General features: G+C 43.3%; 1 long non-coding RNA gene across 1 annotated transcript in view; it reads left to right on the forward strand.

Annotated features, from left to right (window-relative positions):
* The first annotated feature begins 7,414 nt into the window (after positions 1–7,414).
* The window catches only part of LOC120760575 (uncharacterized), a 58,787-nt gene continuing 51,496 nt past the window's right edge, over positions 7,415–14,705 (forward strand). The window contains exon 1 of the long non-coding RNA XR_005703405.1: positions 7,415–7,562. This is a non-coding gene — a long non-coding RNA (uncharacterized LOC120760575). The remainder of the gene's footprint in view (positions 7,563–14,705) is intronic.

A 14,705-nucleotide genomic window follows, 5' to 3' on the forward strand; every position in this document is an offset into this window, starting at 1 on the left:
CTGCAGACAACTGAGGAGAAAGAAACATAGCCCCAAGAAATCGTACTTGTGCCAGCTCCTATGAATGGAAGTACGTCTGAGCTTCTGAGCAATATTTATACCTCGGAACTTGTGGTTAAGTGTCTTTCCTTCAATTTTTCACAGCAAGCATTGGCAAAGTCTTGAAAACTCTTTTAAATGAACAATTAATAGTACCTTAAAGGGGCCTGGTTTTCAGAACATGCTAGGAGCCAGTCTTGTGAAAACCATCACTCATGTAGGGCACTCAGAACTGCTAACCAGTTTTGAGACTCCTGGCCCTGTCTAAAAAGCATTGAGTTCACATAAATTAACTTTTAGAATAAACCAATATATATGTTTTTTAATCCAGCCATGTGCACATCAAGAAATAATTTTTGTATGTGTGGCACTGCTGATCCTGTTACACACGGATCAGACAACACATCATGCGTTTCAAGAATATCTTGACTCATGGTCAAAAGGCCTGAGTGCTCAAACTGAACAGCCTGGAAACCAGAGCCCCTGAAATCATAACGCAAGGACTTGGGAGTAGCAAAGGGCAAAAGAGATGAATAGCGTAAGAGTTGAGAATGCATATGAACAGAAGGGATGTCACAGGGCCACAAAGGACAGTTGGGACATTTCTTTGCCCTGGTGGGTTTGTTGGCCCTGCTGCTCACTGCCTGACATCAGCCACTTGGAATGCCTGTAATATAACACCCCTGTGACACTCGTGCTCCTGCCGTACAGTTTTATTGCCCTGCTTCCACTCTCTCTGGTTTATATCGGATTGTGTTTTCCAAAGACAGGCAATAAAGAGGGAGGAGGGGAAGGGGGATTTATAGCCTGCTAAACTAAACTTTCCTGGGCTTGCTGTCCTCTGTCCCAGCCCTCCTCTTGCTGCCCTGACCGGTCTGGAGGAACAGTGCTTACAGCAAGGTCTCGGGGTGTGAAGAACAAGGCTTGTCAGAGACTACTAGGGTTCTCTTCTTGGGAGGTCAGGGAGCACACACCGGTCACCCAGCAGCTCCGCTCCCTCAGTGTCCCAGGCACCGTGCCCTGCTGCCATGGAAAAGCATGGTGGTGGTGTCACATGCTAATAATCTTGACTCACAGAGTTTGCTGCACAAGTCTCTCACTGTTTGTGGAAGGATTGTGGAACAGCTAAAGGCTTACAAAAATCTGCCTCAATGCAGACATCTTTAGTACTTCTGCTTCTGAGAAATGATTGTCAAGGTTTCTGTCCCAGATGATTTAATATAAGCGTTTGGTTTGCTTCATGCACGATTTCAAGTGCTGTATGAGAGTATGGTGTGGTTTGAGATGTTTATAATAGAGACTTAACCAAGCTGAGAGATTTTAGAATGTGAAGATGAGAACCTCCAAAACATCACTATGCCCCTCCCATAGACTTTAAGGTGTCTGAGCTGAGGATATGCATCTGAAAACAATTGCAACTGCAGTTTTCTGGAGGGAGCTAAAATCCTGAAATGCTACCATTTAGATATACCTGCTTTGTGACAGGCACAATATTAGCACCATATGATTATGGCATTCTCTATAAACCAGGGAGGTGGATATGGGGCTGGATTTGGGATGGAGAATAATTTCTACACAGAAAATACGTGTTGAAATGATCATAAAATGCACAAGTCTCTAAAAAAAAAAAATCATCTGAGATGAAAATTCTACTTAGTGGAATCCTCAAATTCCTGTGCTATTCAGAGTTTTTAAAACATTCAGTCTTTGGCAGTATTTCCTGGGAGATGGGATAAATAGATGGCATTCTTCCCTATTGGATTTTCAGTGTGATGTGGTATGGGACAGAGAGAATGAGTGCAACGTAACCTTGTGCAAAAGTCACTGCATTCAGGTAACTGCGGCAGATGGGTGGGGAGACGGACTAACACCAGTAAAATGCAAGCACATGCACCACGTAAGCAGTGAAATTACAGTGTGCTCTGCTGTGATAAAACTGTCAAGTGTCTCTGAACTGCCTGTCATCGACAGAAATGTTAAACCAGCTCTTACTAGTGTGATCTCACAGTGCCAGGTGCTCCCCTCTGCTCTCTCCATCACTGCTTCCTGCTCACCTCCACCTCTGGCAGCTGCCCCAGCCGTGGTGGGCAAGGGGACCACAGCAGGCAGTGGAAGGGATTGCCTCAGCTCCTCTGGGGAGTGGAACAAGTAGGATGGGATGAAATGCAGAATGGTAAGTGCAGTCTGCAAGGGATTTGTGAAACTATGAGGTTCAAATTGTTTTAACACAGCACTGAAAAAAGGACAAGAGAAAATACTGCACTGTGAGGAAAACATCAGCAAAGGCAGAGATGAGTGGTGTAATGGGACTTCTGGATGTACCACTTCTGTGAGAGCCTGCATGTCACAGCTTCTCAGTCCAGTTCAGCTGCACACCACAGGGCACGCCGAATGATACCAATCAAAAATCACCCACTGTTTAGGTTAACAAGTGGTGAGGTTTTTCGTCTTTCTTTTATAATTTCCTCTCATGAACTAAAATGGTGTTGTGTTCTTTAGCGCAACATGTAAAAAAGAAAAAGGGAATCTGTGTTGGACATTGGTCACTTATCCCATTGCACTTATAAGCTAAGCCTGTTTTTTCTCACAAAAAGCAGAAAAATGGCTCCAATTTCAGGAGCTTTTTATTTCCTTCTTGGTTTTGTACAGAGGTAGCAACTCCTGTAAATGGTTTCCCTATAGGTCTTGAGTGTAAAACACTACTCAGGGCAGGTCCTTGTGTTTTAATGCTTTGTTATTATCCATTGTAAGGAGAAAAAAACCCTAATGGAGCAGAGGGAGAAGGCAAACCTGATGTTTAGAAAGCATCAGAGAGACACAGAGAGAAATCCCTCATCTCTTCTTTAGCTGTAGGGACAAGATCCTTTGTATACTGTGCACTCATAATTTATTTACATCTTTACTACTTAGGCTTTGTATGTCTTTGGAAACTGGAACCTAATCAATATTAATGATAATAACATTCCAATTATTATTAAAATAAAATTCCAGTCTCACAAAGTCTAAGGGAACGCAACCATACTGTTCTCTGTGGTGCATCACACAGATGTGCAAGGCTTGAGGCAGCAGCCAAAATTCTCAAAAATTCAGTGAAACACAAGTTGAGTATTAGAATAGGGTTTACCTTTTGCTGCAATGACAGGGCATGATAAATGCAAAAGTGTCTCTAGACACAATTTCCCCTGTGTTACAGACTGATTAGCAAAGACCACATCAAAATAATTACATCCAACTTCTTTAGAAAGAGAACCAGCATAAACTGACTAAGGATTCATTTTCACCTGTTAGTTCCTGGAAGATCAACCTCTCTGGACACTTCTAAATAAACTGGCATTACTCATCCATAACACATCTATTCATACCTTCCTAAATTTTCCCTGTTCAGAGCAAGAGATAAAGGCACCATTTACACTCCAGAATTACAGATTAGGTCTAAGTGGAAGTTATATTTGCTCAACCCTACTGATCATATACTTGGGAATTAATTTTGCTGTTTGTGAGTGAGAATGCAAGTGTTCTTGTGGGATTTTTTTTTCCTCAGTGAAGTTTCACATTCAACTTCCTCTGTATTCTGAAATATTTAATACAACCCTCTGCAAAGACTTCTGACAAAACCAGTGCTCATTAAACAGTTACAGAACCTCAACCTATCTTGAATGCTGATATGGTTTGCAGTCTGGCAATACACAAGTTAGAGCAGTATTTCCTGCCAGGTTTTCAGTATGTTAATCTGATATAAACATCTCTCCCACATTCATGATTTTATTTCCTGCTTGCCCTGCATATTATTTAATGCATTTAACAATTGCTTCATCTGATGTATTTCTAGTGAAATAAAAACAAATCCTGCCCTCCTTCCTTCTCTATTTCTGCTGCTTATTAATCCAAGGTGATTTAGGACATCCTTGAGCCTTACAGCAATTGAAATTTGTTTTGGGAGCTTAGGGACATGTGGAAGGGGTTATTTATTCCAAAGAGCCATCCAGCAGTGATGATGTCACCAGCAAAACACGGTATCAGCTCAGTTGGTTTGCTACCAAATCACTGCCTTGAGTTTCCTATAAATGGTGGCACCTGCTGATATACTGGGTGCCTGTATATAATTGGCATATAGAATTCTTATTTTGTTGGAAATAGTTAAAATTAGCTTTTGTACTCTTATTTTTGGCCCTCTTGAACCCCCGGGTGCGAACTTTTGCAATAGACAAAGATCTATTGCAAACAAGTTCCATCCCAATCTTAAGTGAAATGCAGCTCAGTCATAACAGGGTGAACTCCTGGGCAGCTCTTTGACTGCTTCCTTTGCATATACACAAACAGGTTTGTGAATAAAGTGATTTAAAATGAGGATACTTTTCTATAGACTTCTGTGCAGATGTAGTTGGGTTTGAAGAAATTCTGCTACAGGTAGCTCATTGCTACTTCCAAAGTAAAGCTCAGTGCTGCTTCTAAAATTGCTGGCTTCCTCCCGAGACTAGCAGTATTCCAATGTTGCCCTTGGTTCTAGGTAACATATACTGGTAAAAACTATCCAGGGTAATGAGTAGACACAGTCTCTTCACTGGGGTTTTTCAACTACTCATGACTAGGACACTCCAAAATCCAAGCAGTGGAGTGTCAGGCTTACTTTATGGAACACAGCACAGAGTCATAGAAAACAGGGCAGAAAGGAAACCAGCAGATTTCCTAAGCCATCTCTTTCCCTGGGACAGCTATATTCAATGAGTGAAGGATTGTGATGGGATGCTTTTTACAGGATGAACTACAGGTTTCTATACAATCCTTAGGAAATTACTCAGCACAGCATAAGCGAAGTTGTATAACCCCTCTGGTTTTCATACGGGTATTGAGGAGCTTAAATACTGCGGATAATATGCTGTAGAGCCATGCACTGCTGGATTGAAATGCATATAAAGGTGTCCAAAGTGATTTTTTTCTCATGGTTTTGACTCTCTCAGCATCTGATTCAGTGGGACTTAAATACCCAAGGGAAGATTCTGTCTGAGTACTGAATTAGGCTCTTTATAGTACTGAGTCACTGGTAAGTGTATTGTGACATTCTGAAATTTCAGATGTTTTACTACCTGTAAGTGTTAGTGAGCAATATTGCTTGTTGCAAATAGCTCAGAATCAGGCCACTGTGAATATCCCACCTGCAAATTCACCCCAAGTGAGCCAGTTACAGGACTCAGGTGACAGAAATACTGTACACTCACTGGTGACTGAACAGTACATTCCAAGTATGCCATGAACAACTGCTCATTCAGTGTGTGCTTTCTGCAGATACTCAGATATTAAATTCTCCTTTATCCATGTACACTGCTATATACTCTGAACATTTGCTGGCCCGCAGAGTATCCTGCTATGATTAAGTCCATAACTCTTTCAAGATTCTAGGATATGTTCATAAAAATATTACTCAACCCTTAGCTGTAACAAGTGCAGGAGTGGGGTTCTGTGCTAGACAAGTGGTCAGAATATTATTGGGACATATGTGTGAAACAGGTATTTGCTAGCTGGAAACTTGGGAGGGTGGGAAGACAAGTGTAAAGAGGGAACACATCTGCAGTGTAAGGGTGAGTGGGTCACTTGGCGCTGCTGTTGTCTCAACAAGTCCAGTCTGCACTGAGTGAGGACCCACACACCTTTGGCACCTTTCTTGCATGATGTCCTGAAGCCAGAAGAGGTCTCACTGTTGTGATTCTATTTTAATTTACACCAAACTTTCCTCTATATCTCTTTCATTAGGATGATACAGGTAGTCACTGCTATCAGTCACTCCAAGCAAACACATTCTTTTAACGTGATCTTTCCCACACTTTTCCTTGGAAGCTTTTTCTTTCCCCTCAAAATGCATTGGTTTCTACCAATTCCTCTTCTCCATTCCCTTAACTTCAAGCCAACAAAGCAGGTCATGTTTAACGTAATAAGACAACATCACCTCTAGGGAAGAATAAGGCTCTCATGATGCTCTCCTACTTCTATTTATAGACCTTTTTTTCTTCCTATGCCAATTTCTCATGTTATTTCTTTGCCCTTGTTCATTTCTTATTCCCATAACGGATCAGAATCTTTCCTATATCTGCTACAGACTTCTTAATGTGTCCACGTATGGTTAAAGGATCCTATTAACAACAGAGATTGTTTGTATGACCTAATTAGATCTCCACAGAGACAGCCTTAATAGGCCCTTTTGGTTTTTTTGGATTTTCTGCGAAGTAATAGTGCAATGGCAGTGTTCATTTTGCTTGGCTGTATCAGGCCATATATCACATCCTTTTCCTTCCAGTCCTTCAAGTAAGCTTGTCTCATTTTTATTTTGGTTTCAAATTATAGATTATAAATTTCACTTCTCTCCACTTTTCCCTATAATTTGACCCCCAGCTGTTGAAACTACTTCGAGTGATTCTCCCTGCCCACTATCCACCCCACAGTTTCATATGAAAGACAGCCCTGGCTTTAGGAACAAATGACGTCCCTTGGACCAGCTGTGCCTAATAAAAATCCAACCTCCAACTCTCACTTCCCTGGCTTAAAAGGGCAAAATTGATTTGAAAGTGGTGATGATAAGATACATGGGAATACAAAATCCACCTCAGTCAACAGACCAAAGCTGTGCACTGTGACACCAAACGACTCTGTCAGTTCCTCCACTGCCCTACAACTACAAGTTATTGCACTTGTCCTAGAGACGGGATATTTGTTCATTTAATTCACCCTTGTTTAGTCTGGCAAGAGTTGTTTTCATTCCTGAAGTGCCATAGAAAATACCAGTTGGCCTCTAGGGTCCATTAGAACCAGTTCATGTTGTGAAAAACACTCCCTAGTACTGGATAGCCACTTGAAGCAGTTTTCCAGTACTGCTGTGGAATGCCTAACCGGGAGAACAAGGTGGCTTTTGGCTGGCAGCGAGCCTGCAGCACCTGCTGTGCACAGCCAGGGCTGGGAGGTGGCAGAAGCTGACACTACTCACTCTTACCTGTGTGTCCTGGCAGGCAGACCAAAGGCTGCCTACACATGGCTGTGTGACAGAACACAGCTGTAGCACAGCACATTTCAAACCACTCCACTGCCTGGCAGTGAGCATTCAAAACATCTTCTGTTTCCCGGTCCCTTCCTCACATCAGCCAAAGCAGAGTATTTCTGTAATACTTTGTGCTGAGGCAAAAACACTTACTTGATTTTCCCCCTGTTTCCTGTGGGACGACAGATAGAGATAGTGCTAAAGGCAATCTTGCCCCCCATACATTGCAGCTGTGTTAATTATCAAAGAGTGGGAACAGCTTTGCCCTCACAGCTATGAGGGTGATAAAAGAGTGAATTAGCTGAGAGAGGAGTTACTTGGAGTCTGCTGGTTGTGCTGTGAGGAGGAAGGGATAGGAGGTCGTGTGAGTGACAGAAAGGATAAGGTGGCCATGCTAGGGGCAGGAAGGAGTGAGCTGGAAATGGAGAAGGAAGAGAAAAGAAGGAGAGAAAGAGCAAGAGCTGTGTGGAGTTACTCATGGGACTGCTGCATAGAAAAGGTATGAAAGACTATTAGATATCAAGGTGCTGATGATTGAGGCCCCCTGAAATTTTTAAAGAAGCACTCTTGAGTGCTGTGGCCATCTCAATGACAATAGTTTCCTACTGAAGATTTATTCTGTTCAGCATTCCTAAATTTCTTTTAAAATCTGCATCCTTCCTTCTCTTTGCCCTTTTCTGTACTCTGATATTTAAGGATATTTCTGTAGTCCTGTTTGACTGAGAGCACTTTATGGAACTCTAATACAGAATATTTTAATGAGATTTCTAGTATATCTGGGTATCAGGCAATTTCAAGACTTCACTCTCCAATTTTTAGTTCCATTTCTTCCTCCAGTTCCTAAATGAAGCCAGCAGATATGGTACACCTACAAATGATCTAAGAAAAATAGTCTGGAATCTTTTTCACAGTTCAGTGTGTTAGCTATGGAATAAGAGGATTTAAATGCAAATTAAATGCTTTTGTTACTACTGTAGCTTGTGAAAATGTTCATGATGAAAAGAAATAAATATATCAATGCTATATTCAAATTTTGAATCAAGGCTACTCTTGCCCATTCCTGCATTTTGTTAGGAACCTGATTCTGCAGATATAATCCTTCCCCACCCCTGAAAATTGAACAATTTCAATGATTTGGTGAATCAAGGCTACTTCCCACCTTCCAGAAAGTTCTGAGGAGCTTATAGAACTGAGCTATTAATTATACACTGGTGTAGGCAATCAAGGCAAGGCAGTGGGGGGAAATCCCAGCTTTTTCACACCTCCTGTGGTTCATAGAACAACTCCCCAAAATCCTGGGGAGAGAACATCTGTTTAGTTTTGTCCTGAAACTGCTGCCTACAGAGTATTTTGTACAACGGATTTACCACTGGCTGTAATAACAGGGCCTCTGTGACTTTCATTGGAAGAGAGTTCAACTGTCTAACAGCTAATTATATTACATTATTAAATGTATCTGGTGCTCAGCTAAAATGCAGTAAGAGCCAATCAGAACTGCAGCCTTGCTTAACTATAGCTGATCAATGATAGTAAGTTGATTAAATACAGAGTTTAGAGCAAAACACAGAATAAACTTCGGAACAATGAGAACCCCAGGGAGAATGTTTTCAGGAAACTGCCTCAATGACCTTCTGTATTTTTGCATTAACGAACAGGACAGTATAGAGTAAACACTGATTTTGATTCACAAAATATTCTGAAGGAATACTGGAAGGTACCCACAAGGATCATTGAGTTCAATGCTTAATTATTTATGGCCCATACAGGGATTGAATCTACAACCTTGGTGTTATTAGCACCACACTCTAACCAAGAGTGAAAGTAATTTTATCAGGAATCATCTCGATTCTTGTTACTTGCCTTAGTTTCAGCCTTTAATATTATCTGAATGCTTAAATCCTGCTAGTGTCACTGTGGACCAGGAGATGGGAAAAGGCCACTCAAGCCCTCACAATGAAAAAAGAAACCAAGGTATTTTCTGCCTATTTTGTGGTGACAAATTTATTTAATTGATTACATTTATTTTATTTGACTCAATAGGACATGAGTGACCTTAATAGAATGCCACAAAGCTGAGTTTAGAAAATAATCGTTTCCCTCACCTCCCCCTGAGGGTAACCCACGTTCTCCTTTTACATGGTCCCAGTGCTGTGAGATGAAGTCCTGGCACACGCTGCCAGAGAAGCTGTGGTTGCCTCATCCCTGGAAATGTCCACAGCCAAGTTGGACGAGGCTTGGTGCAACATGGGATAGTAGAAGGTGCCCCTGCCCATGGCAGGGATTAGGACAAGGTAAAACTTAAGGTCCCTTCCAACTCAAACCATTCTGTGACTGTCTAATACTTGGGAGGATCTTTTCCTCAAACCTACCTGGGATGCCTTGGCACTGGAATGTGCTCCTGGAAGGATATGGGCGACCAGCTACCTTCTGTGGTGGCAGCAGGACGGGGAGGGCAGAGCGATGGCGGCTTGAGACGTTGAGGGGCACGAGGTGCAGTGATGGGGCCCTGGGGCTCAAGCACAGGAAGCCGTGAGGTGCGGAGGGACACGAGGTACGGTGATGCGGCTCTGAGGCTCAAGGGTGGGAAGCCATGAGGCGCGGAAGGACACGAGGTGCGGTGATGCGGCTCTGAGGGCCAAGGGCGGGAAGCCGTGAGGCACCGAGGGGCACGAGGCATCGCAGTGATGGGGCCATGGGGCTCAAGCACAGGAAGCTGTGAGCCGTGGAGGGACACACGGTGCACTGATGCAACCTTGAGGCGCAGAGGGACATGAGGTGTCATGGTGATGTGTCTCTGAGGCTCAAGAGTGGGAAGCCATGAGGTGCGGAAGGACATGAGGTGTGGTGATGCGGCTCTGAGGGCCAAGGGCGGGAAGCCGTGAGGCGCGGAGGGACACGAGGTGTTGTGATGCGGCTCTGAGGGCCAAGGGCGGGAAGCCGTGAGGCACGGAGGGACATGAGGCATTGTGGTGATGTGGCTCTGAGGCCCAAGGGCGGGAAGCCGTGAGGCGCGGAAGGACACGAGGTGTGGTGATGTGGCTCTGAGGCCCAAGGGCGGGAAGCCGTGAGGCGCGGAAGGACACGAGGTGTGGTGATGTGGCTCTGAGGCCCAAGGGCGGGAAGCCGTGAGGCGCGGAAGGACACGAGGTGTGGTGATGTGGCTCTGAGGCCCAAGGGCGGGAAGCCGTGAGGCGCGGAAGGACACGAGGTGTGGTGGTGCGGCTCTGAGGGCCAAGGGCGGGAAGCCATGAGGCGCGGAGGGACCGCTCCAGGAATGCTCATGGCAGGACAAGTTTGAGGGCAAAGTAGTGACCTCAGGTACAGTAAATGCAGTTTTCACAGGTTCAGAGGATAGTCAGAGTTGGAAGGGACCTCTGCAGATCACCCAGTCATACTCCTTTGCAAGGCAGGGTCACCTGGTGAGGGTGACAAAGGAACATGTCCAAGTGGGTTTGAAATGTCTCCAGAGACTTCAGGTGTTCCAGTGCTCTGCCACCCTCCATGGAAAGAAGTTCTTCCTCATGCTGAGGTAGTTTATGGCCTTTCGTGTAGGTATTGTTTGTGGAATGCTACAAATGACTTTGAAACTCTGTTGTCTGTTTCAGTATCAACAGTCTATTTCATGTTAATTTCAATGACAACCTGCCTGAAGGTTTTGTTGTGTCCTAGCCTGCATTTCTAATACTATGGTTGTTTCTGTTTATGATTATGGACGGTTCTCATCAAAACACTGTTATTCTTGTTCAGTAGATTGATACCTTTAGGGTCACGCAATTTTCTCCTTAATTCCCACTGTGTCTTCTGCATCCTGGGATAAAATTGCTCCAGACCCTTTGGTGGCTCATCTGGGCTCCACTCAGTAAGGCAGGACTGGCTTCTCCAGGAAATCTGAATATGCAGTTGCAGATAAGTTCTTAGTACAGTTATTTAGTAATAACTTGGTTGTTATTTAGTAAAAACCCCGTTAGAATTGTACAGTGATAAAGCAAGGCCCCAGGGGGGCCTCAGTGTCTGTGAGACCTGGGCTAAAAATGAATATTTCACAGAATGAATATTTAAACAGAAGAGGAGCAGAATAGGGATGGGAAGATGGAGGGGTTGGGCAAGCCAGGTGTGACTGAACAAATTTATTTATGGAGGAAAGCCTGATACTTGTATCCCATAACCTTTTTGAATCTTATTTGAAGTAACATAATCCTTTGTATCTTAACTACCTGTCATTTAAGATGTGAGGTTTTGGTGGGTTTTTGTGTATTAACTACAAAGAATTTGCTGCCATAAATATCCTGATTACAATTGTATCACTGACTCTTCAGAGTGGAGTCACAGCTTTAAAAGAACCATTTGTCTGCATAGTTTATAAGGATTTCCTCATGCCCAAGGCAAGCCCTGGAAGCAAATTGACTTTGGCTGTTTGCTTTTGGGTATTTTGCCCATTTTTGAATTCATCCATATAAGGGTTACAGCGGTAACTCTCTGCACCCAATCAATTCCAGTATTCTTATGCAGCTTTTAATGTAGGCCAGGTTTCAGTTTTCCATTCTAAGCTATCACTACCTGTACTACCTATGAAATTACTTAGAATTTTTTTTTTTTCTGGAAAGCTGAATGGACATCCTTTTGATGGAAATGGGAACTTTGGACTGAACTGTATGACAATGCAATCTCTAATCACAAACTGTAGCATGAACTTAAAAAAAAAAAAAAGGAAAACTCATTTAAAGCTAAAAAGCTAGTGTTTCTTGTGGCTCCCTAAGCAATTGTGGATTTGTTATCAGCTACTTGTGAGTTAAGAGTTGTTAGAAAACTGAACTTCTGCATGGAAATTGTTACAGTTCTCTCTTTTGCTTTAGCAATTGGAAAATATTTCTCCAAGTTGTTTGAATTTAGCCTCTCCAGATACGTCAGTTGAAATTTAAATTCTGATTCAGCCTTGGTTGTGATCTCTGTAAGTTGCTTTAAAACAAAGTTTAAAAAAATAATGTCAATGCCCAAACATTTGCTACACTATAGGTAATATTCTAACTTTATTCTTAGGGTGGGAAAATCAGGTAAATAAGTACTTCAGTAATGTATATGCTATGAACAAAGCTAAGAACAGCCCTTGTTTAGGTTGTGGCTGTTCCCACTGGGTGTCATTCCCAACAAAATGATAACAGGAATGGTTGATAAGGCTTGTGTGGCATCTCTGAACAAAGGACGCCCCATCTATCAGTGGATAAGTGCTGGTGGTTTTACCTTAACCTGTAAATTTAGTCTTAGCCTACGGCTGAGCGTGGTGATTGTGTCCTGGCGATCTCTGCTGGAAGAGCTTGATGCTGACGTGGGCTGGAGCCACATGGTTCCTGCTGTGAGCTGTGTGCTGTCAGCTCGTTCCAAGCAGAGTTTTATCCCTGTCTTATTCCGTATCTCCTGCCCTGAGTGCCTTGGAGTAGAATAGGCCCTGTGTGCTCCTGAGCAGGCACTGGGGCAGCCACAGTGCCCTACAGAGTTTCACATGTTCTACTGATTATCCAGCACACTTAAACTTTGAGTTATAAGGGTGACCCCAGCCAGTTGGCTGAAAAAATATATTTGACATCATTGAAAATGTATGCTGCTGCTGAAGCATGGATTTTAATTTGAGGAAAATGTCGGCCGTAATCTAGCATACATTAAAAAATATATCTTTTTATTTCCATATGGGTCACGTTAAGGAAAATATTAAAAAAAAAAAAAAGCCAACCCTATTATATGAAGTCTCATTAAAGCAGCCTGGAAAAGTTTAGCCAATTTACAGGCTATACATCTTAATCTCCCCAAATTACAGGACCGATAGAAAAATGGGTGGTTGAGAGGGAAAGCGGGACCAGCAGAACCTGGCTGGGGGCCAATCAATGGATCAAGTAGTCCTTGCTTTCACTTGACTGCTACCCCTTGTTATTTAAAGAAAAGAAAGGATTTTCAAAGAAAGGCCTGAAAATGGCAAAGCATGGAATGTACTTCCTTCTCCAGGTGAAAACTAAAACCCAGAACTTGGTTATTTTAACATGGTGCCTTGGCCTAGCTCTCTAGTGCCTGCAGAGAGAGATTTTTGTGAACTCCTGAGAGAAAATAAAGTATCTGCAATTCTTCTTTAGTCTGTAAAAGGCAGGTGGCTTAAGGGCTGCTTGGACCATCTTGGATAGCGTTAGTGGGGAAGCCAAAGCCGGAATGGGTATAGGGGTGCTAAAGGATGCAGGGGAAAAAGGTGGCAAGCAGTGAGGTGTGAAATGGCAGAGATCATAGTCACCACTAAATTCAGTGCTCTGTGTGTGGAAAGCTACACACCTACTACTTTTGCTGCTGTTGCACCATATCACAGGGCTCTACCAATGGCAAAGTGGGTCTGTGAGGGGAGCATGGAGGAGTTGGGGATAAACCTCTTGCATTGATCTAAGAGGCCAGGCCCTGTAGAAAGCATTGAGAGAGGAGGTAAAGTGTCCTGATGTGGGTTAGCAGGGGTGTTGAGAGACAGCAAAGGGCACAAACCTGATCAGCAGAAAGAAGAGGAAAGAAGCTACAAGATCTTGAGTGTTTGCAAACCTTCCTGCTCTTAGCTAAAGCCAAGGCTGGCCTACAGCATCTAGATGAGAGTAGGGTATGGCAGGTACCAGGTTGGTCTAAGAGATGTGTTGTGCCTGTATTGTTTTCAGTGAATAAGAACTTCCACTGCGGCTCAGAGCAGAACTGTGTGGCAGAAATCAGAGGTGTTTTCCTCCTGCAGGTGTGGCTGTGGCTGACCAGCCTCATCTCCTGTTTCTGTGCCACCAGGAAAGCAAACTGGGGCAGGCTAGCTGGCTACCTGTGTAGATGGATGTGCTCACTACTTGCCTCCCCGAGTGTGTCTGTGCCCATATTAACCTGCTGTGCATGTACGCATTTATTAGACTCATTATGGGTGACTGACAAAGCAGTTCTATTCATTTCTGAGAAGATTTTTTCTCCCTGAACCATCTATTTCATGTTTTTTAGATCAGGGGAAGTTGATGGGGGTACATATTTTTCTGTGCTCTGGTAGCCAGTGTTTCACTACAGTATTTGATGAACTGGATCTTGAAGTTTCCTGTTCCTGCCTTCCTATTCCTCAAGCCCTCCGGACAGGGATTGCCCCATTATCAACGTAACAACAAAGGGAGGGGCTACGCTTTTTGTGTGGCCAGCTCTGGCTTGTTTGAGGAGTTTCCTGTGACTTGTTTGCTCCAGGAAACTTAGAGCTTGGCAAATGGGCTGCTCAGCCTGCTTTCTCATGGATGTGAGAGTGGTTTTTCATGTGTTTGCCATGCCCTACCTATTTCTTCCTTAGTTCTGTTGCTTTCATAGCACTTGGAAACATTGCCCGCAGGGGCTGAGGCATTCTCTATGCCTTCCATGTGAAAAGGGTGCATGTGGGAATGTGAGTATGGGCGTGTCTTGGAGGCAAGTCTATTAATACCACTAGAGATAATGGCCTTGGCAATATTTTGAAGCATCCTGCTCCATTAAATTATAGACTTTGTGGAGACAAAGAGATTAGGGAGAGCAAGGAAGATTATTTCACAAAGCAAAATACTATAGTAATTTGCTAGTCTTAAAACTTTGTAGAATTCAGTAGGAAAAATTAGAGGCCTTAAATATGCTGAAG

The sequence above is a fragment of the Hirundo rustica genome, chromosome 17 (genome assembly GCF_015227805.2).
Source record: "Hirundo rustica isolate bHirRus1 chromosome 17, bHirRus1.pri.v3, whole genome shotgun sequence".
Lineage (NCBI taxonomy): Eukaryota > Metazoa > Chordata > Aves > Passeriformes > Hirundinidae > Hirundo > Hirundo rustica.